At 38.4% G+C, this 23,640-nt stretch overlaps 1 protein-coding gene across 7 annotated transcripts in view; it reads right to left on the bottom strand.

Annotated features, from left to right (window-relative positions):
- Window positions 1-23,640, bottom strand: part of LOC109082847 (tenascin-like) — a 64,661-nt gene that overhangs the window by 28,430 nt on the left and 12,591 nt on the right. For 2 of the 7 annotated variants that reach the window (XM_042724003.1, XM_042724004.1), the window contains exon 2: window positions 6,473-6,527. The exons of 3 other annotated variants lie outside the window; for them this stretch is intronic. The gene's annotated coding sequence lies outside the window, so the exon portion shown is untranslated. Of the gene's footprint in view, window positions 1-6,472; window positions 6,785-23,640 lie in introns of those variants that run through there. 2 more of the 7 variants (XM_042724008.1, XM_042724002.1) reach the window with 1 other exon arrangement.

The following is a 23,640-nucleotide window of genomic DNA, read 5'->3' on the forward strand; positions in this document are numbered from 1 at the left end:
TTATTTATTTATTTATTTTTGGCAAATTATCCCTTTAAGGTAAACCCTCCACAGTCCTTCAGTGACAAAAGAGCAATACAAAGTGGTTACACAGATCATAATTATGTCACGGCTGCAGGGGGCTGACCCAAAGCCACAGCTTGCAAGGTCAATAGCAGGTAATATCTTTTCAGGATCTGTTTAGTAAGTGGAGAGCTCGCTTTGACATGTGATTAGCAGGACTGACAGATGAGCTCCAACGAGAGGGATCCCACGCTGCTGCCGTCCCATCCGCGATTAGACAGACAGGGATGAGCGCTTCTGTGATGGAGCGCTTAAGGGGGGCTCGATTATGGGAGACTCCCGATCTGGACCCTCGGGGGCGAAGGGGACCTACTCCACTTCTTGTTCCTCACATCTAAACCCTAGGATTAAATCAGCAAAATAGGCAGAAAATTGCTTTGAGTCGCTTTGCGGTTTTAGTTCTGGATGGGTAGCTGGCTTTTTCACTTTGAAACCTGGCTTGTCGCCACAAAAATCAAAGAAAGAAAATGACTTTGAAAGACCAAGCTGGTCTTTGTGTGAGCATTTGCCCATAACCCCTGGTGAAGGTGGACTGTAAATGAATGAAAAATGAAATATGAAATATAATGAGGACAGCTTGGCTTCATGGCAGCAATGATGGATATGCTTGCCTATGAAAGAATTAGCAGTTATTAACATTAGATTGGAAAAGATTTCTTCATTTTTTTGCATTTTGAACAGCGAGAAATAGACAAAGCCAGTCTCTTTTATTAGAGCTCCATCAATACAGTGCTGAGCTCAGAGCAGTATGCTAATGCTGCTGCTTACTGGCACTTTCAGATAAACCAGACACAAAGTGACTGCTGCTTTCTCATGCCAGGTCTAGTTTTTATACATTGTTACTTTCTCAGACTCTGGCTGGACCAGTTGGCTTCCGTGTGTCCAATGTGAGAGGAATTTCAATGGGGGGTGAACCTGCTGGCACACATATTTATTGCCAGTGATCTAAATTGGTCCTGCGTTGTGCTAAGTGCTGAATGCTGACTAGAGCGTTTGAAAGGCAGAATACCTCACACAGAGACCAGATGAATACTTTTTGTAAGTCATAAATTATAGTGACAGTTAAAACGATTCCTCCACCACACCGATGTGCCACAAACAAATTAGCTTACTTGCTATTTGTTAAATTAGAAGTTTGCAGTTCCTCACATAATTGAGCAATTAGCAAGTTAGCGGTTTGGGACCATGGCATAATTAGCTGTGATCTGATGCAAACTACATAGACATAAAACATAAAAGGAATATGCCAAAAACCAGATCACAAAGTACAAAACATATTATTATTGTAAAGTGGATGGGAATTAGTAACACATTTGATTGAGATGACAACTGTTGATGTGGCAGAATCTGTTAATATATTTGAAATAAAATAAAATAAAATCTAGGCTCTTCTTTCTGACTTTAGAGGACTGATGAGGTGGCAAATTATCTGTTAAATAGCTGGTTATTGAACTGTAAAAAATGCTGTTGCATTTTTTAATCAGTTCAACAGATTAACAGTTCATCGTTCAGTTTCATATTCAGTGATTAGAGATGACATTCATCCACAGTCTGTTGAACAGAGGGGAAGCACAACTCTTCCACAGTTTATTCCTATGAAATCATCGAGCAGACTCAGTTTTGTAGGTCACCCATGACAGAAAGCACTTGCCTTCATTGGGACGCAGCCTTAATATGGGTCACCCGCAGTAGTGAATGAATTGGTATTGTCTAGACTCTTTTCACCTTAATAGATGTCATAAAATGTCCTGACAGTTTGTTTAATACTGGGAAGGAGTCAGTGATGAAAAAAATATTTCTCCCAGAGTTATGCCATACACACTGTATCATTCCTCCACCAGTGCAGGTCAAACTTCATTAAAAATCAATATGATGAAATTGAGTAAATACTTCTTAATCCAGTCAGCAAAGCAGTAAACCTGCCGAAAGGTGTCTGATCGGTGGTGAAGACCCCAGAAATGCTGATAAATTCTTATTAAAACCATTACAAATATAAGTATGCTGTCACTGAGAAGTGGATGCTTATCGATGGCATGGTTTTCCAAGGTCATAATCAGACAGAGGTCTGCTGAAACCAGCACCATGAAGCAGCTCATAATCATCCAACACAGAGATGGATTTCCAGACCAGCTCAATGGTGTGTGCTCTCAGATCGATGGCAAGGCATATAGCCACTATTATTGTTTCATAAATGGATTTGTAAGTCATCGCCTTCCTGAGCAATGCTCATTTAGGAGGAGTAGCTCAGTTGACCATTAGACCTTCCATTTTATTCTGTTCTTTATTTCTATAGTTCTGCAGTTCTTCTTCTTTCTTACTGATATTTTTCATCTGTCTGACATCCTGTTACTTTTAAGCTGTGAATGCAGAATGTGCATTGTGACTGTCCACTGGCCTCAAACGAGCTCATGGTTGTATGATCTATGCCTCGCTACTCTATTTTCCTTGGCTTGTCTGTGCTTCAAAAGGAAGTCAGTCATGGCTTGCAGTGGGTTCACTGAGCAGATTCAAACAAATGAATATGTCTGGCAGTCATAAACACGCAGACGTGCTGTCTCACCATTGTATGTGCAATGTGAGCTTAAAGGTCTCTCAAATGCCACATAAAGTGATCTCTCACCCAACGCATTCTCTTGGCATTTCTCCCATCGGTGGATTGACAGCAAGGTGTGAAACCAGAACCTAAGAACATACGCCGCTGTGTATTATATTTCCAGCTATGCCATTCTCATAATAATGAGATAAAGTAATTATTAATCTTGCATCTGATTTCATTGCCAGAGTTTAAAGGTATTTCTTCTTTAACTTAATTTTAAACCGAAACCGGCATATTGAAATTTTATGTTTTTATTACTGATCATTCCACTCCTGTGGGCTATTTTTGATCTATAGTAGAGGCATAAGATTACATGCAGACTGATAAGTGAAAGGCAATGCAGGTTGTTTTCACAATGAAAAAGCTGGGTTTCATGACAGTCGAGCCCCATTTACAGAGCTCTAATGATGCTGGGAGATCTGATTGCACCGATAGGAGGTGTGTGTGTGTGTGTGAGCGATGAGCCGGGCTGGTGTATGGGCAGAGATAGAGGTGTTTGCACTGCTCTAAATGGACCTGTGGTTCGCTGACATTGCTGCACTTTCACCAAAGAGGCATTCAAAGTGGACACGATAGAGCTAGGATGACATTGCCAAAGGTGAACTCCATCATGCTGATTAAGAAGAAATGGAAAGTTAAGGACATGTCAGTCAACATCTGAGACCAGAGACACTAGAGAAGTCTACTGGGAATGAAGCTGAATAATTCCTGACTTCAGCTTCCATGTGTGCTTTCTCTTAAAGTCCAGATGGAAGGAACGAAGGAGGAACATTTGTTCCTTGCTGTCTCATTTTACATTTTCAGCACTGGTGACCCCGTGTTTATTAGCTTAACCTCCGTTAGAGCCAGAAAAGCAGCCTCATATGTTCAGTCCTTAAAAGCACAAACTCCTGCTATTTCTGACTCCTGTTTGTCGCAACAAAGTTCAAACACTATTTCTGCACCATGCAGACAGTGCCTCACATATTGGTCTTAGAAAGATACATTTGTCTTACAATTTTTTTTGTTTTCTAAAGGATATATTGCGGTCTTGCAGGAACTGCAAAGAATAAAAGATTGTATTTTAATCCAGAAGTCAATTTGCTGCAGAGTAAAAAGACTTATTTGAACATGGAGGTCATTTTTTTTCATAGGCACAAAGCCTTTCCCAAAATGGAAAGTTATTGATCATTCTTTCCTGTTCTAGAAAAAGAATATAAGCTTTTGTTTGTGTGTAACACAAAATTGCTTTTTCTCCAACACCAAGAAATTTTGTTTTTCCTCTTGCTGACTTAGGAAGATAAGCCATGATCAAGTGTGATTTAGCATGGCTGTTTTCTGAAAAAAATGCTGCCAGATCCAATTACTTACACTACATACCTATAGTAATTAGCTTCATCATCATTGTATGATCTTCTAGGACTGAGCAACAAGCTCTTTCAACTTATTGACCCTATTGAATGTTTTTTCTCCTTCTGGAAAGAAAAATCTGTTTTCCCGCACTGAAATGCAAGAATATTGACTGGGAGATTAAAACATCTATTTTAACTGTTCATATTGGAGGCAGAATTGTCATCAGTTCAGATACTCTGATTCTCTTTTACAATATACCAAACTCTTCTGCTAACTTAAAACTTTCTTTATCTCGGGTTTGTAGTGATGAATGCATTCTAGAATGCAGAGTCACTGACAACTAACCAGAGTTCCTCACTTCTGAGTAAGACACATGGGCTCATCTCTTGGCTGCCACCGATAGAGACACTGTCTGTGCTTTGAGCTCATGGTTTCCTAGCCATGTTACATTAGCATCAGACAGTCATTAAAACCATCTGGGGCTTAGACACTTTAACACACTGAAGTCTACTGAGGAAATCTTTGTTCACTGATGCCGACAAATCATTCTGAATGACTCTGTGGCTAATTTTGAGTGTGGAAGAAAAGAATCCTTCTTTACAGAGCATTTTTCAAAGAGACAGACAGACAGACAGACAGATAGATAGATGAAGCAATAGAATGAAAAAAAAAAAATGAAAAAATACTTTTTAAAAGTTAAACTTGACAAAGCATCATAAATCACACTGAGTTACTTTGTTCATCTGATTTATGTTTATTTGTCTGCCAAAATAACTTAATGAATTTTAATTATTTTCATTTGGTTGCTTTCCTTGGCAAAATATTGATATATGTGATTAATTGTGATTAGTTCATTTGTGACTAATTATTCAGCATTTCATGTAATTAATTAAATTAAAATATTTAATTGATAGACAGACCTATAATAGACAAACAAATTGATACAGAGATGGAAAGATAAATAGACAGACAGACAGACAGACTGACAGACAGACAACCAGAGGAGAACACAGAGGGTCCAATAGCCGCTCCAAGTGCATTGCCAGGCCAGGAGCAGAGCTGACAGCTGTTCAAACAAAGGCTAGTTTCCCACTATAGCTTTGTTCCGAGTGGCACTGTCAATGAAAACACTGCACATAGCATCATAAAACATTGAAACACTCAGTCTAGGCAACAACCATGTGTGGTTGGCATTTCTAATGTCTTCAAGATAATGATGGCATAGAGCACTGAGGAGATTTGAACAACCCAGGAGGCATTGACATAACACAACAAAGCAGATCAAATATTAGGACTATTATGAAATAGGAATGTTTAATGTGTTCTGTCATATTCTGAGAAAAGTCACATAACATTTCTTTTTCTCAAAAAAGAACTTAAAGAGAAGAAAACTTAGCCATGACTTTATGCAGTCATGAGTTTTGCCCCTCAATGCTAACAACTAAGTTTCCTTCACTCCCAGAAGAACCTCCCTCCCATTTAGGACCCTTGGATCCAGGGGGTCTCTGTCATTGACCCCCACCTTGTTCACTATATGCACTCATAAGGCGTCTCTCAGCCCCTGCGTTTCCCAGCCTAAACCCCTCCCCCTACCGCCACACACACGCACATCTTCTCATCACCTCCGTTTCTCCATTCTCCTAAACGGATACAACCCATCAGTAAGGACAGCGCACTGATCCGAGGACTGTTCAGCCCCCCTCCCCACCGCGGATGAAGTGAGAGAAAAGAACTGGCAGCTGACAGCGGAGCTACACGAGGAGCAGCAGACTAAAGAGAGAAGCGCTAACACAAACCAGCTGCTGCTCTCCCTGGCTGGAGAGAGGACAGAGATCCTGGAAAGGGATAACACCGTCTGCCAGGTAACGAACACCGACTGACCCACAGCTGCAGACAAGCCCACCACGTGTAGAGTTACGCCAAACTATCAGTGCTCAGAGCACATGCTACTGTATTCCCCCCTCAAGTGGAGCTGGAATAATTGCTGAGCTTAAAACAAATGTGGACCACTTCCCCTATAAACCATAATGAGCAGCCTAAAGCAAGCCAGTGAATCAGCCTTAGAAGTCCCTGGCTAACAATTACACTGTCAGAAAACATGTGCAAAAACTGTACCTTTAGGGGTATAATAGCTTGTCAATGGGGTAGTACCTTTAAAGGTACATCTTTGTGCCACATTTACCCCTAAAAGATGCATTACTACTCTAAGGTACTAATATGCACCTTTTAGGGGTATATAAGGTGCAAAGTTGTCCTTTTAAGGGTACTGTCTCAGTGACAAACTGTTGTACACCTAAAGATAAAATTTTTGCACAGTGTACAATATGACTCTTGTTATAAAACAGTATTACAAAGTGGCACAACATTCTTTAAACCATAATTTAGCATTTAATAACACTCATAAAGAGCACAGAGTCATTTAACATGCAAATCTGTCACACTAACAGGTAGATGGAAGTGACTTGAAGCATCACAGCTTACCTTAGTAAGACCAATCCTCCTCTACAGGCTCAGAGATGTGCCTCCGTCTAGGGAACTGCAATGTGTTGCCAAAAGAAAGGTTAAAAACATCAGGAACTCTTGAAGTGCTTTTTAATTTTCTTTAGACAGATGACAGCCCTGTCATTCCCTCCTGTCTCTCTTCTCTCAATGAGAGTGCTCAATCCAGCCAGTGTAAGTCTGCTGATGCTGAGAGAGGGAATGAGTGAAAGAGAGAGGGAGGGAGAGAGAGAGGGAGGGAGAAGTCCCTTTCTTTTAAACAGTAGACACTTTGCGGTCAGACCCCACTCCCACCTACCACTCTCTTATATACACCCCCCTCCCCTTTATCCCTCTGACTGGAAGCTGAGGAGCTGAAACGGGATGCCTCAAGGCTGAGTCGCAAACTCATACACACACACGCACGTACACTGAGAAGAGAGGAGGAGAAAGAGAAAAAGAGAGAGACCATTTACTATAAACTGGAGCAGCCAATGACTGGATGAAAGGGATATATCCCAAGCTGCATTAACATACATTTCAGATTAGAATTAACAGGGAGGATAAAGGAGGAAGGACCTTGTGTGTTTGATGACGAGCATGACACGGCGGATGATGGGATTATGTACGGTGATCAGCATAATCAACCTTTAATCCCCCAAATCCAACCTCGCCATGAAAAAAACCCCCAAAAAGAGTAGTTTTAGTCAAGGTTGGCTCTCCCTTTTTTAAACCTTAAACGCCTCTCCTAAGTGGAACCATCTCTGTGCCGCAACCTCCGGCTTTTCGTGCTCCCCTGAGCTTCTGTAAATATTCTTCCCTTTCAGAGTGTCAGGTTATTCACCTTTCCATCTGCACTACCCACAATCACCTCCCCCCACATGCACTGCAGGTAGAAGAACATCCAACCAAGCCAGCTGCAATTACCGGACTATACGACACCCCGCGTTTTGTGCAAACAGCAGCTTTTCTTGAAATAAGCATGGAACAAAGAGCCAGCAGATCGGATTTTTCACTCCAGGCTTCCTCGTTTCAAATGAGAAACACATTTCATTAGCGATGAGATGATGTCTCTCGTCGTGTCAAAAACTGACCTTTAGTCCTCTTGGGGGGCAACACAGAGGCGGCCGTGGAGACGGGGCGCTCGAACCCCCAGAGAGGAATCAAGAACGTTTTTTTCTGATGAGAGAAAATCAACCCCCATCAGCCTGTGCTCAATAAGTCATGAATCTGTGATGATATGCCTGGTCGACATGGGATTTTAATCTAGGTCTCATTTCAGAGAGAGAATCACTACATTTCAAATCAGGCCCAGCCACTGATCAAATTCAAAAGCACGTTTTTTTTGTGTTTTTTTTTTTTTTTTTTTTGTCAAAAATGATATCAATTTCAGGTTCGCCTTGAATGGAAAAGTACAATGTGAGGAACAGAGATGAACAGGCATAGGATATTTCCCAAGGTGAACTCCACAGAGAGATGCTCTTGGTAATGGTGTGCATGTTTGTGTTTTTCTGCAAATGCACAGTATATATGTGGTGGGTGGTGAATGGAAAAGCAGGCTGAATATGTATAGAATGAGAACTCCCAATCCTTTATAAGAGTCTTTATGAAAGTGCATTAATATAATGCCCATCATAATGTCATATATCCAGTCAGTATGTCTATCTATTAATGGCTGCCGATATGCACATAACATAGCACAACTGAAGTGCATGAATATCAGTGAGTGAGTGTGTGCATCTTTTTCTCAGGGTCTCGATCTTCCTGAGAACACTATCACCCTTCTCCATCTGTTCATACTCTCTCCTTTCTCTCACACTCTTTCCTTCACCGAATCACAGTGCTTCGCAGGGAATAGCAGTGGGAGCGGGAGCACTCCAGGTTCGTCAGGCCTCCCTGTGCTGTTGACATCCACGGGAAAATGCATCCACCAACTGATTTCCCAGATGATATTTGTGCGCATCGTTCCCCAACAGCCAATTTCTTCTAGCCGTAACCAGACACAAGCTACAGGAACCCAGCTTGTGAGAAGATGTTTAGACTTATTTCAGTGTTTAAAAAGAGGCACATTTAGATCCTCTGAGTCAGAGGGGAAAACAGGCAAATACTGGTGTCTGCTTGTTGGGAAATCTTCTTTGAAACTGAAGTAGCTACTCATACCTCAAACTACAGTCAAGTTACCTGCATGCAGCTCACTGAAACAGCAGAAACAGCATGAACATACATACTGCATAGACATAGATCTCCTCATCATACACACATACAATTAACTATTATATTTTTATAATAGCGCTATAGTTAGCTATACTACAAGCAACTAACAAAAGTACATTAAAGCTATAAAGGGCTTATATTTCTTTAAGATAAAAAACAGTGCTGCTTAGTAAATTTGTTTTAAGGATTTTTAGATATATTACTAAGGAAAACAAGTGAAAAAGATTAAAACACTTTAATGCTGGTGTATGCAGTTTCTGCGCTCCTAGTGGAACTACAAAAATAAACAAAATTTGCAAACGCCCCTTTCATGTGTCATGTCTAATTCACATTAAACAGCACAAACATAGCTCTTACAGGTCCATGTCAAGGCACGAGTCAACAGATAAAAGAAGACTGGTTTAAACAAAAGGTCCAACATATAGTTTAGCTAACTTGTAGAGAACAAACTCTGCAAATATGTGGTATTTTTTATTTTAAGGAATTTGAATAATATTTTTGCTTATTTTTTGAGATATGATGATGTTTACCCTTGTTTACCCTTGTTTTACACCATTATGTGTCTCTTTGTATTTTGACAAGTCTTCAAATTTTGGCTTGCACTTCTGTAAAGTCTCTTATTCCACACCAGCTAAACACTCTCTGGCTCAGCTACAGTAGCCACGCCCCAAACTCTCGCTATTGGCTGCTCAGAGGTATGCAAAAACACAGGTTAACAGACAGGCAAGTCATTCAACATTGAATGCAATAATTAGACAAACATTTTACGGTCCTTATGAGCCTTCCACAGAAGATATTTATATTTTATATTTAAACCCCTTTAATTATTGATTGCTATCAGGATGGAACAAAACTTTTAACCAGCAAAACATAAAATGTTTCAACACTAGCTTTAAGAAGTCAGTTATTGGAGTGTAAATATATTCATATCTGATTCATATCTGATCAGAGCAGTTTTTCTGACACAAAAAAAAAGAGTTGAATGAATAATCGGCATCAAACTTCAGCAAATTAATTGACACTTGAAAAATTAATGGCAGCATTTAACAAAATATTACAGGATCCAAAATAAGGGACTCAAATAATTGAATCGTTGATTTTATTTTTATCAGTTCATTTAAAAGAACTGACATAACTAACCTAACTGATCAACAATTATGATTATTTGACTCTCTAACGTTAAACAGGCAGAAACATTTTAGGTTATTTCAGTTCACTTAGCAGTGAACCTGTATACGCAAACAATATGCCATGAAAAACTATTTGGTCTTGTGTGACTTTGTTACTTGTTGGAAAGAGAAACTTGTTACTGGAATAAAACTGTATTGGTTTAAAAACAGCAAAACTACTGCCATACATCAGAAAAATGTAGCTCCCAATGCTGGTCTGTCGCTTACAGCTTTTAAAAGAGCTTTTTCAACCATTTCTTAAAGGGGTCATATGATGCGATTTCAAGTTTACCTTTCTCTTCAGAGTGTTATAAGCTGTTCGTGAATAGATAAGTTACCTGAAGTTGCAAAGATTAAGTCCCGAACCTAAAGAGATATTCTTTATAAAAGTTAAGATTTGTCCACACCCTCCTAAAATGCCTTGTTTAAACACACACCCAACATGTCTATTTCACTGTGTGGGAAGATTTGAATAACACTGCCCAAATGTTCACGCAAAGAAAGAAGGCGTAACTTTTATTCTCGCTGTTTGCTATTTACACGGCGGAATTTGGAAAGCGCAAAGACAGAACGTGTCTCCGAGATGAAACGGAGCTGCTCGTGTGCGAGCAAATAGGTAGCCTAATTCTGATACATTCAGTGACTATCCATTATGACATGTAGGCATTTTTATATTTAATTAGCCTACAAAAAATTCTTATGCATTGCAATCCTTTAATTTTTAATATTTGGCATGTTTGTGTCCTGCGTCCCTGTGTTTAATAAGCAGCGTGTACGCGCGTTGTGGACCCGCCTATACTAACGCGCTCTTTAAATAACAAAGAAAAAACATTGCGCCAGACTTTAGACCAGGCTTGAGTTGGTCTATGGTGCAGTTTATTTTACAGCTCCTTAAAATAGCAATGCGCCAGCAATGCGCCTGAACACACCTCTTTTTTAGACCAGCACGCCCATGGGCGTACAAATGGGCGCAAATGCATTTTCTAATTAAACAACGTGGCGCTGGACGGGAAAATGCAAATGGCGCCGGACTGAAACTAGCAAACACACTTGCGCTGGACCTTGCATCGCATTGCGCTGGGTGTATGATAGTGCCCGCTGTGTTTTGTTGTGAAAGCGAAACTACTTTGTTTGTCCTTGAGGACACAACTAGAAATCAGTGGTTAAGTTGTATTTACAATACTGTTTCAGAACAGTTCAACCGAAATATTCAGATGTGTGCAACACATTTTATGGAGGACTGTGTTATGAACCTGTGAGAGTAGTCTAAAATGCCTTCTGTTCTGACTCACAGCCAGTAAGTACATTTTCTTTTTTAAAGAATCTGCCACTGACAATTCAAGTGTAGAGTAGCACTTGTCATTTGTTGTTTCTCTGATCATTATTATCCATAAATATTTCACCACTGGATGAAACAAATGCCTCATTTGTAATGGGTTTTATTGGTTTTGTCTCATCACAGCGGGACACAGCATCACATTATGGTAAGGAGCGTAACATTTCCATCACACGCTTGAGGTATTCGGCCAATCACAACGCACAGGATAACTGGCAAATCAGCGTACACCTCGCTTTTCAGGCCGATGAGCTTTGTAAAAATCGACACATTTCAGAAAGGCAGGGCAAAGAGGAGAAACAATAATGTACAGTGGAATGCGGAAAATAATGTGTTTTTTAACCTTAAACCACATAAACACATTTCATTACACCAAAGACACAAAATAATGTTCTATGTTCTTACGTCATATGACCCCTTTAAACACATGATGACAACGGTGTGTGCATCGTTCCCAAACAGCCAATTTCTCCTAGCCGTAACCAGACACAAGCTACAGGAACCAAGCTTGTTAGAAGATGTTTAGACTCATTTCAGTGTTTAAAAAGAGGCACATTTAGATCCTCTGAGTCAGAGGGGAAAAACAGGCAAATACTGGTGTCTGCTTGTTGGGAAAGCAACAGGGAGTTGCACTATATTTTCATATAATTCGTTTTCTTACAAGTGTCTCGGTACATATTTTTCCACATTACTCCACATTTGCTAGCTATAACTGAATCTACCCAGAGGTACGGGCTCTACAAATTAAAGAAAAGGTTGCTGAGAGCACAGCTCGCATTCAGTTCATTTACCCACGTAATTGGTGGCAGTCCATTCGCAGAAAGAGCGAGGACTTGACGGCTAGCAGGGCACATTCTATCAGCACAAGTGAGATCTAATTATGAGCAGAGAAGCCCTGCCTGCGGCTGGGTAAAGTGTCAGAGGAGAAGGGAGCAATGATGAGACAGGACTCACAACTCACAGTCACCTTCATGACCCGGACAGACCTGTTTACCTCATTAAAAATGAATTCACAGGTAATATTGGCTTGGGTCCCATGCCCTCCCTCTCCTCCCAAGTCTTAGCTTTATCTATTATGCAGGAGGGAGCCCGTGCGGGACGAGTTAACTGAGGGAAGGTCATTTAGACAGCTTGTAGAAGTTACTCTTGGAGCGCTGCAACCCAGACTTAGCCACCAGGTCTAGGAAATTAAAACACTAATGGCCTGTGTGAGTGTAAAAAGCATAGATTAAGTGGAAGGAGAACCAGTGAAATGTCCATCAGTGAAATGGGCCTGCGGTCATAATTGGGCTTGATTCATAATTTATAAAGCAAAGATAGGGATTGGCATGAATAAAGAACGGCACAGGAAGAGGTGAAAGGCTATTTTCTACTCTCCACATTTATGCATTAATCCAGCATAGGCAATGCGGTGAATTATGGTCATTAGTCTTTGGTAAATGAAAAACAGCCATTACGGCCCTCAAGGGTAGCTTTTTACATAATACAGAGACCAAAACAAGAGAGGGGATGAAAGAATTGTTGCAGACACATGTGATTTGGTGATATAGTGAGAGAGAGTGATGTTTCGGACCACACACAGGTCACCATCGCTGTGCACGTACATAAAAAGCCTGTAAATTTTTCAGGACAAAGACAGCAGATTAGGCTTTTCGGTGACCCCGGTGACCCAACAACCTCTGAGGGGTTCAGACTTCAGGAGCCATGGAAATTGTGTCAGACTTTGCTTCTGCTTAAGTTAGCCAATTGCAGATGAGCATCTCTCTGGCAGCGAGGTATGTGAAGATCCATAAAAATGAAAGATTAACATGCTCTCTGAGAAACCACACTACAAATACCATATAAAAATCACACTTCACTGCATAATCTATTGTTTTTACCACACATACTGAAGGTCTTTTTATCCGTTTTGATGATAAGATGGAAAAGAATGAGGCACAGCCTCAAAGAACATTTACTATCGTTCAGGGTAATTTAGAGAGCAGAATCGGTATCTTTCATTCTTCTTTGGTTTTGTATGTTTTTACAAAGACATGGTGTTTTTTTATTCAGCAGGGAAATGGAAATGCCTACACATTCCTTTAACACTGACAGCACTGACCAAATTATAGAAAAACAAATAAGCCGTATCCTTCAGAGCAACTCACGACATTGTGAGTCCAGTGAAAGCAGTTGGTTGGGGGTTGACAGAGATATCAGTGCTCAAAGAGGATTCTATAGAGTGAATAAGAGATGGACGAATGCTCAGTTCCCATAGCTCCTGAGACACAGGCAGCACAAACACTCATACATCATTAACATTTATGCAAATACCAGCAAAGTTTGCAGCCTTGTTAATGAATATTCATGTTCTGTATAATGCAGGTTTAATGCTTGTATACATACATACTCACAAATAATTAACTATGACTGTCTCAAAAGAATTCATATAAGGAAGTCACAATATTTTCGAGACCATACTTCTTTACTACTTACATGCAGACCCATACAGAATCTACATAATTTTGTATATTTTCTGCTCTGATTTTAAGGAAAACTGTGGGAAAATATAGAAGCTAATACTAGACTGTACACTCTTATTTGTCGTTGAAAACATGATTTACCTACAGTAAACCAAAAAAGAAATTAAAACATTTTTTACCGGCCATGTGCAGTTCTTATTCAAGAGAACCTATAGTATCAATAGATGAGAGGACCACAGAGATGGATTGGTATATCAGCTGTATTTAATACAGAAAAGTTTTACCTTGTATTTAAAATGATTCTAAAACTGTCCAGAGCTGAAATAGCTACATGTTTACAGTGGACAGGGGTCAAATATGAATTTTAATGAGTGCATGAGCTCAAACTGAACATTACTGGGATGTCAGAGCAACAGATTAATCAATTATGTCATATCATGCATATTTTAAATGCATAATTGGAAAAAGCATAAATGGCTGCCCACTGCTCCAGGTGTGTGTTCACTGCTGTGTGTGTGTGTACTTTGGATGGGTTAAATGCAGAGCACGAATTCTGAGTATGGGTCATCATACTTGGCTGTATGTCACGTCACTTTCACTTTCACTTTTAAGAGTATGCAATAATCAGGGCTGTAGTAACATGTCAAATTTCATTATTTGTCTCCCTGTTCTCCTTTTTGGAAATAATTGTCAAATTCTAAAAGTAAAGCTACAATTAGTGCCCACTTACCTGCCTTTCAGAAAATCAGTTAGAACTACAGGGTGAGCATGATGTCATCTAATTAATATTCATGAGTTTGGCTGATAAGGTTTATAATGCGTCTCTTCTTCTCCCCTCCTGAGAAACTCTTGCTCTAGTATTCGGTACTTCATTAATATGTGCCTCTTTAAACATCTCATGCAACACAAATTTACAAGAAGCAGAGGGGAGAGACACGTTAAGACTTTAATGAATCTGATTCAGACCTCTTGTCTGACAGGCTTTGGTGATTGATGTCCAACTCTCACTGTATGTCTGATATTTCACTCCTCTCTTCATCTCCCCTTCTTTTCTGTCAAGACACCCCATCCCTCCCTCTGTCCTCCTCCATCTGCCTTTCCGCAAACAGCTCTGATGACATTGTACAATGTCCCACAGATACCACGTAATCCCCAACCCACCATCACGTACAACTCTGAGGAAAAAGTGTGTACGTCCTCTGACTTTCACCAGTTGTGACAAAAGACAACACTCTTATCCAAGGTCCCCTGCCTCTCCTTCCCTTCACCAAATAAATGGGGTAATACATCAGTTAAGGAATGTTGTGGCACTTTTATCACAAATGTGCAGTCTTTCTCTTCACCCTATCGACTCAGGAAATATTGAGCTCAATATTAGCGTCTATCCAGGTCCGCAGAGTATAAAGCCATATCTCCGGCAGTGCTGGGAATGAAACACCGCTGCCAGTGCTGAGTACAAAGACAGAACGCCAGTTTGGACTGGTGATTTATTCATATGAAGCAGGTAGAGGCACGAAACTGTATGTCAGGGTGTATTTCTGCAGAGATTAAGGTGTCCTAGAGGTTTATGTCTCCGGTTCGACAAGCTAGGAGCGCAATAACACATGTTGACTGCATGCCACAGACAAGACTAAGCTTTGGTACACCCAGCAAAGCTTTACAAAGTTGTCTTTTAACAAGCAAAGGACTACAAATCCTGTAGTTTAGGAAACTCTTTCATAGTTGATAACTGCTAAAAAAAGGAGTCTATAGTTGACAATTTGTAAGTGTTTTTTTTGTTTGTTTGTTTGTTTTACTTTATCTTATATGGCATATGCATATATACATTTGTTTTATATGTTGGCCATGAGGATTAAGGAATTATATTTTTCAAAATATGAAAATCTCATTTAAACCACCAAATGCCAAAATACATTACAAAATGCCCATCAAGTGGAACAAAAAATACATTTACATCTCTTGAATACATTTTGAGCAAATATAATATATATATATATATATATATATATATATATATATATATATAGAAAATAAATATATAAATAAATAATATATAAAATAAATTGTAAAAAAAATTAGTCTAAAAATATACAAGTAAATGTTAATTAAATTAAACATTAAATCATTGAAAACTGAAAAAAATATGTTTATGTAAATATGTAAAAAATTATAGGCAGCGGGTGAACCGATGACTCATCTAAATGCCTCTGATTGGCCATTGCATTTATAAGCTCAACAGACTCATGTGTGATTGGTTATAATGCACAACCCTGTAAAAAATACATAAAAAGAATGATTATGCAACACGAGCAGATCTAAATTTAATGGTGCAATCAACACTTAATTTTCATTGTATTTGTGAGAAGATTTAGTTTAACTGTGCAGCATAATTTTTGACCAAATTAAAATCAAACTACCACCTTGCCCAGCCTTACACATGCTCCGCCTATGGTTAAAATCTAAGGTAGCACTTAATTCTGATAGAGTATTAGTAGACTGTCAACTAACACTTTAAGTAACTTTTTAAGAACATGTCAACTTATTCCCCTAACTCTACCCTAACCTAACAGTCTAATACTCTATTAAGAGTCTCTTTTTTATATATTTCTGAAAATATGTTTTTGCCATAGTGAAGATAGCTAGCTGCTGAATGGATTGAAAGAGCGATGTGGGGCTTTTTGTACTGCAAGCATGACAAGAGATTTCCTGGATAGTCTCTTTTAAGACTCGGGCTTTGTGATCTGTCTGAACTGTGGATCGTCTTCACTCTCACTGGCTCTTTGTTTCTTTTCTGCCAGGCATCTCTGCTTAGATGAATGAGAGGGCGGGGAAGGAACAAAGAGCAGGATAAGGGGTATTTTAGTGAGCAGATGAGCTGAGTTTAGGTTATGGCAGCTATCTCTATGGAGAGCTGCTGGGAATGCTCCTGATGGATGTCTTTCTTATGCTGATCTTAGACCAGCTCCATTCTTTTAAAAGGTATACAATACCTACAGTACTATGAGAAAGACAGAGGAGCAGATCCCAGATCAGTCTGGAAGTGTCTTCCATCAACATCGCACAGTCAACTCAGTATTGCATACAGTGTCAGCCTCTGCAAAGTGTGTGTGTAGCCTGTACACACACCTCATTTGTATCTGTCTTTCTGCACCTGTCTCAGCCAAATGCATGCTCCCTTAATGCTGATTAGGCTGTTTTATTCTATGACTAACATATATATATATATATAACTAACAAAATAAAATACATTGTAAAAAGTTGTACACATGATTTTAAGTCTTCATAAATGAGTTCCCTGATGCAAAGAAGTTTTTAAAAAAATAGATAATTTAATTATGCCATCTTAAAATACTTTTGACCAAACTCTAATGCAGCATTACATATGCGATTCTAGAATACATTGAGACAAGTTCACCATGAAAAAAAAGGGGAAAAAAATCCAAGATGAAACAAAAAATGTTCCATACATCCATTCATCTTCCAAACCACTTGTCTTCTATGGGGTATCGGGATGTGGAATACAAATACTCTAAATTATGAATGCAAATGAATCATTTTATATCACATTTCATTGCATACTGAAATTCCATTGTGATTCAAAACAGATTATTATTGTTTACTGAATAAATACAGTACTAAATACTATAATACTAAATAAAAGTCTTTGTTATGTACTTTTATAGTTTTATAGTACCATGCACCATTGTTAATGACTAGTTTATTTATGTGATGGGTGAACTATTCTTTTTTAAAGGTTTCATGTTTAGGAGGCAGTTCACTTTACTAAGTTTTGGAACAGAGCTATGTATTTAAGTATGAAATATGCAGAAACCTACGTAGTGATATATACAAATATGCTCTTCTCAGTATGGTATATGCACCTCTGTGTTATCTAGACTGACTTTAAAATGTCATATTCTCACTGTGATAGCTTGCCATTTACGTATCTGCTTTTCCCAATGTGTTCTTTCTCACAAGACCTCTGAAATATCATTCCCTGGCAAAGCTACTACTTCATCCCACCTCCAAACGATGTCCATCTTCTACAAGATCCTGTCCTTCACTCTCTCTCCCACTCTCTCTTTCTCTCTGCTTCTTATCACTTCTTTCTGTCATCTGCATATCCACATCCCTTATGGGAGTAATCCTGCAGGGTGCTAAATAGAGGACAAGTCACGCCTCAGCACGTCAGCCGGTTCTGTCAACTCCTCAGAACAAACTCTCTCTCACTCACTCACTCACTCACTCACACACACAGACACATCCATATGCTTTTCACACATCCATGCACTTACATTAGTGCATATGCAGCACATAGCACAGCATGCTACAAATGTTATGCATATTCTTCCTGAAACCTGCTTTAATGTTTGACTATGTCTGAAATGTGTACAACAATAACCTCTGACTGCATTCCTCATTACAAAATGTGAAACAATGATGTACTGTAATGGTGGACAGAAGGACAGTTCAGATATTTAGTTATTCAATTAGTCGATAGGAAGTCATTAATTGGGATTTATCATTTATAAGGATCAACCTTAAGGAAATGAAAATTCTGTCAATTAATTAATAGATTAATTCTTCATGTTGTTTTAAACCTTTATGACTTTCTTTCTTCTGTGAAACACAAAAGAAGATATTGTAAAGAATGTTTCATTGGCTTTGGTCCATACAATGAAAGTCAGTGGAGTCCAAAACAGAACTGGACTCCATTGACTTATTTAACTGAAAACTATTTTTCAAAATATCTCCTTTTGTGTTCAACATAAGAAAGTCATGCACGAATTTAGTTGATGCAAAATGTTCACTTTCTGAGTGAAATATCCCTTTAAAGAACAAAGCCTGTACTATGAAGATGCTTTGAATATTATGTATATCAGAAATCAACCGTACAAAACTAGGTTTGTCTTAGACAGATACATTCTGCTACATATTACATGAGAGCTAGATTGCTTTATTCACCTTTGAAACTTTAGCTTTGAAGCAGAAAGAAAATGAACTGCCACGTCTTCAACTATTCAGAGAGAAACATGTGAAGACAGATGACCTTCCTATATAAAGTGTCCTTCAAACTATGATTAGATTATTTGAATCAGCAATATTCTTTCTGCATTTTTCTCATTCTCTTATGAGTGAACGTATATAACATGTATGGAACATCACAATACAGTAGTTATAAAATACATAAGTATAAAATGTGTCTAACTATGTTTCTTTGTTTACATCTCATATCTGGACATCTGTGTCTTTTTCCCCATTTGTTCTGCTTCAGTGCGGTTTAATAACAAATATAACTCTGTATGAGCAATCTCAGCAGTCAACTCTGTGTTCACAGGTCATTGGGCTGGTGGGGTGAGAATGATAGGAGACCCAGCATGTGACCTCTCACCCTGAGTTGGGCCTTAGACACCTCACCCAACAGAGATCTTTTTGACACTCACAGCAGCAAACATAAGGACACTCGGCACTAACCTGAAGGCAGAGGAAGCGCTGGTGAGCCCGTTATGTTTGTTACTGAACACTGTCCTCAAGTCATAATAAATCAGGGATCAAGAGTGAAGCTCATTGCTTTGAGGCTTTGAACAAACAACTTAACGTTTTCCATGTCGAGATCTGATGGTAACAGATAACGCTGTGATTTTTAAAGGATTGTGGATTGAGATGGCTTCCATGAAAAGCCTGTGCCATTAGATCAATGCCAGAAGAGGTCTAGGGTAATGTGATTTTCAAAGTACATGACATTTTAAATGTACTTGAAGTTTGAATTTAAATATAAATGTACATGACATTTTTAAACCAAATGCCAAGGCGGATGCTTCTAAGAAATCACTTTGTTCTTCCATCGATCTAAGATTTACATATAATGCTTAAAAAGGAATAATTCACCCCAAAATGTAAAAGCTTAAAAAATGTCTTAAAAAAAGCACCATTCATGGATAATATAAAAGTTGTCTATATACTGTAACTTGTGTGCTCTATATGCCAAGTTTTCTGAAGCCATACAATACATTTTGATTGTTATTCACTAATATATGACAACCATCCTGGCTCTCTTTGGTGGGTCCATCAAATAATTAGTGATGTTTGATTCATTAACAAATTATTCAATAAACAACTTTAGAGTGATCCAGTTCTCAGGCACTTACACAGATCTGATCACACTGGTTAACATCCTATAATTACTAATAAGTTTTGCTTATATATCTATCTATCATATGGCTACAGAAGACATGAAATGTAGCAAATGTTTTATTTTACAATTTTTATAACATTTTTTCTGTGTTTTTTTCTTTTCTTTTTTTAGCTTGTAAAGCTTTAAGTACCATTCATCAAATGTGTGGAAAAGAACGACTGGCTTAATATTCACATTTTTACTTTTTGTGTTCCACAATGGAAAGAAAGTCATATGGTTAGAATCAACCTAAAGGTGAGTAAATGATGATAATATTTGATTTTTGAGTGAACTATCCCTTTAAACATTTTTGTGTGCAGAACTGAGAAAACACTTATGTGCAATTAAAAGCAAAATGTTAGTGAGTGCAACAGAATCATTCCTCCCAGGTGTTACAATGCAACTGCAAATATTTTAAAACTGTCACATTTTGTGGACTGTCATCAAAACCATATTTGCTGCCATAAGGAAATATAAAGATACGCTTGGCTAAGTCCAGATGTCTAACATATATTGTTCCTTCAGCAGTCCACATCGTTTTGTGGAAAAGTCTATATTTTTATCATTTTCTTTAGTTTCTTTGAACATAAAAACATCTCAGGTCACCTTCAGGTGTCAAAAACACCTATTGTTTCTCCCCAAGGATAAAGCAAGTGCAATTACAGCTTGAAAAAATTCCAGCAACAACACTCCACAAACCTCCATGGGCTCTCAGGGGACCCAGGTGTTCTAAAATAACATGGAGAAATCTGCCGTGCATACACCTTAATAGCTGCGTTTGCATGGATCTCTAATTTTTACAAAAGTCCAAAACTGAAATCTGCAGCAAATTACTTCTTTCCCTTCACCATGTTAAATGACTAGTTCTCCAGTTTTTACAGGGGGAGCGGGTCACTGGAATCCCGCTAGTGTTCCCTTACAATAAACTACCAGTTCAGATTTCTAAGAGGCCCCACAAACCTCCCGGAGTGGTGCTGTATAGGTTTATTCCTTATTTTCATACCCTACATATGGCCCTTACAAACCATAATGAAGCATGTTTCGAATTTAATACATTCAATGCAGACTTGCCAGTTCTTTCAAAGCACAGATCATGTTCAACATTTATCCAGGGACAGACCATAGAAAACAAAAACAAATGGCACCACAAGAATACAAAGTATCAGCACTTCATCTATCAAATGCTTTAATTCCACATACATAAACGGATAGAAAATTCAGCCTCATGTTGTGCCAAACCGGTATGACTTGCAAAATATTTTTTAAAGACCAGTGTTGTTTTATACCCCACTGACTTTTATAAGTACTGTACACACACACACACACGCTTTTTTTTTTTTTTTTTTAACAATGCCTCCGACCCGGGATTTTTTTTTTTTTTTGAAAGACATCACTTGCCACTTGCCACTTCATAACACATGATTCATATATTCATATATTCTTATCATTCATTCATATCTATAAATGAGGTGTAATGGGTTCATTACATTTTGGATATGGAGGTTAGGACGCACTGCAAGCATATCTATATCTCTCTGTCATTTATTAACAGCCACATCTGTAGTGGCTACAGTCATCCGAAAAATGTACTAGATAATAAGTACAAATTGTTTCCTTTTTTATATTACACCCAAGTAATTTAATCATGAACAATGAACTGTGGGTTTATCTTTCATGACTGTGTCTTGAACAAACTGTTTTGTTATATTGTAATGGATCTGGCATTCTTTCATGTTTCTATTTCTGGAACATGTAACGTTTGTAATTTATTGTTCAGAGATGCAGGCTGTAATTACAGCACTGACTTCTGTTCAGTAATGGAGAGCCAAGGCAATTTCCTCCCGAAGGCTCCAACACTTCCACAATATGTTTAAATGCATAGACGGGAACTTTGACAAATCTAGGCCAAGAATCAAATTCCTTTCCTGCTCCCCTCATCAGGTATTAACGGTATTAAAACCACATATAGTTAAAGAAGTTTTTGCTATAAAGGAATTCTGCTATAATGCTATAGAGATGGGTTATAGAACATTGTTCATAGAACAAATGGTCTCCTTTGCTGAACAAAGCAGATCAGTATCAATGAATCTCATTTTTCAAAGACTGCATCTCTCTATGAATCACTGGATATGTGGTCTCTACCAAACACATAGCCACTAAGCCCTCCCCTATGCAGTAATTTGTGAAAGGTTACACCATTGTCTGAGAAACCTGACAATTTATGACATCTGAAAGTTAATATATAGTCACCTCCTGTGGCCTCTAGAAGCTCACACTGCCAAATGTCGAGACCTGCATGAGAGAAACAAAGAAAAACTGCTGGCCAAATGGGGGATCTTCCACACATTTTTCATTGATATGTTTATGGTGCATGATGTCATCCAATAAATTGGTTTAAGAAGTTTGAGTCAAACACGCAAACATCTTTTCTGTCTCAGCGTGACTGTAACATATCTGCTGTACTCTAATAGTTACCAGCACTTCACTTTTAGAACAAAATGCACTTTGTAGAGTGAACTGCTGTATGGTTTTGTTTTAATTTACTGTCTTAATAGACCTCACTGTAAAAGTTTCCAACTGAGTTACATTTAGAAAAAGGACATTTATATGTACATGAATTTATATTCTCGCTATGCTTTTTAACTTTCAATATAGAGAGACGGAAATCAGTAGTGAGCCCTTTTTGACCAGGAAATCACTATACTGATTTATATCACTATCACTATATTAATGTTTTATTCAATAAAGTAAAGCAATTGTGAGAAACATGTGCTATTTTTTCCCCTACTTTATATAATGTAATGTGTAAGCAAATTTAAATTGCACTTCCCGTTTGCACAATTTAATTTTCTACCCCTCCAGGCAAATTGTTAATGAAAATATATTGAGAAAATTCCACCTGGTTTTCTGAGGAAAATTCTTATGTATTTCCAAAGCAATCACAGAGAGATATATCACCTACCATAGTTACCATGACAACATATTACTTTTGTGTTTTGATTATTCAGGGCAACCAGTTCAACACTATATCTACAAAACATGACAGATCTACTCCACCATAAAACACATTTGCAAATATCCTCATCTTTTCACAAATGTATATTTAACTTTCAGTGCTAAAATAGTTTAATGGAAGATACTGCTGTTCAACAAGCAGGGATGAGAGAAATGTGGACTGCTGGGCTCGAAAAATGCTATTAGGTGTAATTGGAGATGCACATTTGCTGGAGGGCATGACCTTTGTTGTATATTCGGAGGTCTACAAAATTACAATTGGCCCAAACAGCCTTTCCCTCCATCTATCATCATATAGACTCTATAGTCACAACAATGCACCCAGGTGAGTCTGAATCCTTAAGTTGATGGATCTCTGAGTAATCACATAAGCCCACAGAGATGTTCATGACGGCGTTTCATAGCAACAAGCTGACACAGAGCAAAAATCTCTGTCCTTAAAACAACAAGCCCTTAAAACTCCCCAGTAATTTAATTCCTAACTTCAAAGCTGGGGTTTGGTTAGTGAAGATGGAGACATAGTGGTGGCCAGAAACCATAACACATAGTTTAATGATGGAGTTTTCTTCATCCTACCGCACTGCTATATTCTCACGGTGCTCCACAAACTACGGTGGTGAAGACACAAGAGAGACACATGAAGACCCTTCACTCAAAAACTCATCAAACGAGTCTGAGCTATTCAAACAGCAGTTAAATCAGCAGTCCTCATTGACTGACTGCCAGCTCAAACATTCAATATTCAATATGCAGTGGAACAGAACATGACCACATCTGTGAGCAATGGATAAAACAGTATG

This window comes from Cyprinus carpio, chromosome B5, assembly GCF_018340385.1.
Source record: "Cyprinus carpio isolate SPL01 chromosome B5, ASM1834038v1, whole genome shotgun sequence".
NCBI lineage: Eukaryota > Metazoa > Chordata > Actinopteri > Cypriniformes > Cyprinidae > Cyprinus > Cyprinus carpio.